Consider the following 4,797-nt stretch of genomic DNA (forward strand, 5'->3'; position numbering starts at 1 on the left):
GCAGAATCTGGGAAGCTTGTCCCAGCCCTAAGTCACATCCTTCCTCCTAAATCTTGTCTGTGATCCAATGGCCCTTTGCCATGCATACCATTCAGTTATTTCTATTCTCATTCAACGCATGCTTGTTGAGCACCTGCTCTATGGCAGACATTGCTGGACAGACACGTACCACAGTAAACTGGTCTGGCTATATGTCTAGAGAAGGTTACAATTGAATTTAGGCTTAAAGGAATAAGAGCGAGATAAGAAACTAAGTATTCAGGTGGAGCAAATGGTCTCAGGGCGAAAGTGGCTCAAGCACTTCATTTTAAAAAAAAAATTTTTATTGAATCGAAATTGATCATACATATTTTGGGGGATCAACATTGAGATATGTTGATCAAATCAATATTACTAGCATATATATTGTTACAAATCATAATTGTTTCTTTCTTTTTTTTTTCCATGACCGGTAATGGGATCGCAACCCTTGGTGTCGCGCCTGCACCGCGCTCAACCAGTGAGCGGACCGGTTTTTTACATGGGATCCGAACCCTTGGCGGGAACGCCGCTGCGCTCCCAAGCGCCGCACTCTAACGAGTGCATCACTGGGCCGGCCCATAATTGTTTCTTTATGCCTCTTGTCCAATCTCTCCCCAGCCCCCTTTCCTTTCCCCTCTCCCCTCCTCTAATTACCCTAGATTTCTTCTCTCCTTCTGAAAGAATAATGCTTACTCTGTTAATTTGTTGCCTAGATGATATGTCCAATGCTGAGAGATGTGATCAGGTCCCCCAATATTATTGTAGAGCAGATGCTGCTTCTGTCACTCTGAAATGGGCTTTGTGGAGAGAGACATCCTCTTCTTTTCTTTATCTCTGCTGGTGACTCTCCTTGTGTCAATGCACTCCAGTGGTGGCGGACCATCTGCATGCTGGTTGTGGTGTCTAGCAGCTTTCGCAGCAGCCATGGTTATTGTGGTGGCTGTGGTGGGCCACCCACATGGAGGTGATGTTTTTGGCATGTTCCTTGGTGCTGGTGGTGTGCCTGGGTGTGGGAAGTGTCTGGTCCCCAGCTCCATACCTTAGGTCCCTGGGCAGGCTCCGAGACACTGGCATGGTGTTCCAGGTTCTGAGAGGGGGGTCCAGTCCCTGCCTCCATACCTTGGAACACTTAATTTTTAAAATCTGGACTCGTGCCTTCATTTAGATTTTCATCTGACAATTTCTCATTATTTTGTTAGATCTTCAGTTATTCAATGATTTAAAAATACGTTGTCCTGATGTCAGTGAGGGTTGGTGAAAATACATAGGTGAAAATAGTACAAGGCAAGAAACTCTCCATTCTATTTTATTTGTTTTTGCTGCTATCTGTAACATTCATTCCTTCAGTTTCTTCTTTCATTTCTTTCTTTCTTTCTTTTTTTCTTTGGTGGCTGGCCAGTACAGGGATCTGAACCCTTTGACCTTGGTGATATAACACTGTGCTGTACACAACTGAGCCAACCAGCCAGCCCATTCCTATAATTTCTTATAGAATTTCTTTCTTTTTTGTAGTTTCATGATTCAGAAGACTTTACTCATCTATTTCAACCTTCCCTATATGATATAAAAATGATTAAGAGTATGAATTTCCCTGTGAGCACAGTTTTAACTGTATTCTCCAAAATTTTATATATGGAAGCATCATTTTTATTCTGTTTTACATGTTTTATAATTCCTATAGTGATTTCTTCTTTAACTGTGAATTATTTAGGAATTGTTTTTGAAGTTTTTGAACTTTAAAAGTTGCTACCTTTCTATTCTTGCTTTTGCCTCATTTATTTGCATTATGATTAGAAATGTGGTCTTTGTGATATCAATTCCTTGAAATTTGTTTAGAGTTCATTTGTGACCCAGCAAATGACTAAATTTTTGTTTGTATACCAGGTTTCCTTGAAAATAATATGTATTTTCTTTTACTTCAGAATAGAATTCTGAACCTATTTGATTTAGCCTATTCATTTTCTTATTCCAGACATCTATATCTTCATTCATTGTTTTATGTCTGCTTAATCTATTCATTTCAGATGTAAATATATTATACTGTGTGCTGTGGATTGAATGGCCCCCTGAAACTCATTGCAGCCTGACCCCCATTGTAACAGTGCTAAGAGGCTGGGAAGTCCGATTATGGTATTTGGACGGTGGGGCCTTAATGAAGTGATTAGGTTGTGAGGGCTGCACCCTTGTGAATGGATTGGTCCATCCATGGGGTAACGGGTGTGGCTCTGATGGCTGTATGAGGAGGGCGAGTGAGAGGAGAAGCTCTCTTGCCATCTTCACCATGTGATACCCTGTGCTGCCACGGGACCCTATAGAGAGTTCCTACCCAGAACAAGGCCCTCACCAGATGTGTCCCCTGGACCTTGTACTTCCCAGCCTACAAAACAGTAAGAAATAAATTTCATTTTCTTTGTAAATTACCCAATTACAAGTATTCTGTATGAGCAACAGAAATGAACTAATACACTGTATTTGTAGATTTGACACTTCCTCTCTGTAACTCAGCAGCTGTAACTTCATACATTTCAAGGCAATGTTGTTCAGCTCACCCAACCTGGTAATTCTTTTATGTTACTGGTAAATTATTCATTTTACTTTCTTGATTTTTGCCTTAAATTCTAAATTTTATGATCTGAAAATTGCTATAACATCTTTCATTTCCTTAGTATTTTCATGGTATATCTTTTTTCATCTCTTTATCTTTCAAACTTTCTGTGTGAAATAGTTTTAGGCAACTGTCTCAATATGACATTGTAGCATTTGCTTAGGCATCGTTAAATGGATCATGGAAGAAACTAGATCCATGAACATAACTAACTTTATCTAAACATGATAGGCATTCAAATATACAGGGAAAATATTGAATAGTCAATGAACGGAAAAGAATATAATTAGATCTGAACCTCACACTATACATAAACATCAATGCCAGAAGGATTAAAGAGCTAACTGTGAAAAGCAGACCTTAAAGCCCAGAGAAAATAATAGCAGCAAATGTCTTTTTTCCCAAGCTTTGAGCTTGGGAAAATATTACCCTAGACATAACAAAAGGCATATGTCATAAAGGAAAATATTGGTTAAGTTGGGCTATATATAAGTAAAAAACTTCTTCATTACAAAAAGTCCCATAAACACAGTTTGTCAAGCTATAGACTGGAATATGATATCTGTAACAGACATAAGTGATACAAGATTAGTACTCAGAAGAAATAAAGGAATTATACAGGGAGCTACCTGGTTAGCTCAGTTGTTTAGAGCACGGTGCTGACAACACAAAGTTCCAGGGTTCAATACCTGTACTAGCCAGCCACCAAGAAAAAAAAAAAGAAGTTATACAAATAATAAGAGAAATTGTACAGCCCAACAGAAAACATGGGCAAAGATATAACCAGGAGATCACAGAAGAAAAACTTAGAATGATTAATAAAATATGAAAATATACTCAATCTCACAAGTAGTCAGGGAAATTTAATTGAAACCAAAATATATTTAGGGCTGGCCATTTAGCTCAGTTGGTTACAATGTGGCCTTGTAACACCGAGGTGAACGGTTCAGATCCCCAAACTAGCCAGCTGCCTCAAAAATTTTTTAAAAAGTTGAAGAAACAAAATATGATATTATTTAATAATTTTTATATTAACAAATCTTTGAATCTGACAAAAACACAGGTGATGAGGATGTGTAGAGATGAAAAGTCTCATATACCACTGCTGGGAGTATAAATTGTTATAACAACTTTGAAAAGCAATTTAACAATACCTAGTAAAGTTGAAGATGCATATAACGTACAATCCAAAGGTTTGCTTCTGGTTATAAATTGTAGAGAAACTTTCTTAGGCGAGAGCCAGGGAACATGTATAATAGTATTTATTGCAGACATTGTCTGTGATAGGAGAATATTGAAAACTATCTAAATGACAACAGATAAAAAAATGGATGAAGAAATTATGGTATTTTCAAACGTGGAATTATAATTTTAAAATGAATGAAGAACAGCTCCCTTTCAAAACTTTCTAAATCTTGAAAAGATAATGAGTAGTGATAAACACNTCCCACAAACAAGTTAGTTAGCACATCCCTTACCTCCCATAGATTCTTTTTTTTTTTTTTGGATGGCAAGAACACTCAACATCTACTCTCTTCGCAAATTTCAAACATATAATACAGTATTTTTTTGGGGGGCAGCTGGCTGGTACATATAATACAGAATTATTAACTAGAGTCACCATGTTGCACATTAGAGCACCAGAACTTATTCTGAAAAGTTTGACTGAAAGTTTGTATGCTTTGACCAACTTCTCTCCATTTCCTCCAACCCCCATCTCTGCTTCTATGAGTTTAATTTTTTCAGATTCTACTTATCAGTGAGATCATACAGTATTTTCTTTTTCTGTCTGGCTTATTTTATTTAGCATGATGCAGTCCAGTTTCACCCATGCTGTCAAAAGGCAGAATTCTTTTTTAAGACAAATATTCCGTTGTATGGATGTACCACATTTTAAAAATCCATTCTTCCATCAGTGGATGTTTCCATTTCTTGGCTGTTGTGAATAATGCTGCAATGAACGTGGGAGTGCAGAGATCTCTTTGAGATCTTGCTTTCAATTCCTCTGGGGATATACCCAGAAGTGGGATTGCTGGTCTATATAGTAGTTCTATTTTTCAGTTTTCGAGGAACTTCCAGGCACTATTCTTGATCATGGGTAAATTACTTAACATTTCAGTGCCTCAGTGTCCCCACTTGGAAATGGAGGTAAGAATAGTACTTTCTGGGTT

Source organism: Galeopterus variegatus, unplaced genomic scaffold (genome assembly GCF_000696425.1).
Source record: "Galeopterus variegatus unplaced genomic scaffold, G_variegatus-3.0.2 Scaffold30099, whole genome shotgun sequence".
Taxonomy (NCBI): Eukaryota; Metazoa; Chordata; class Mammalia; order Dermoptera; family Cynocephalidae; genus Galeopterus; species Galeopterus variegatus.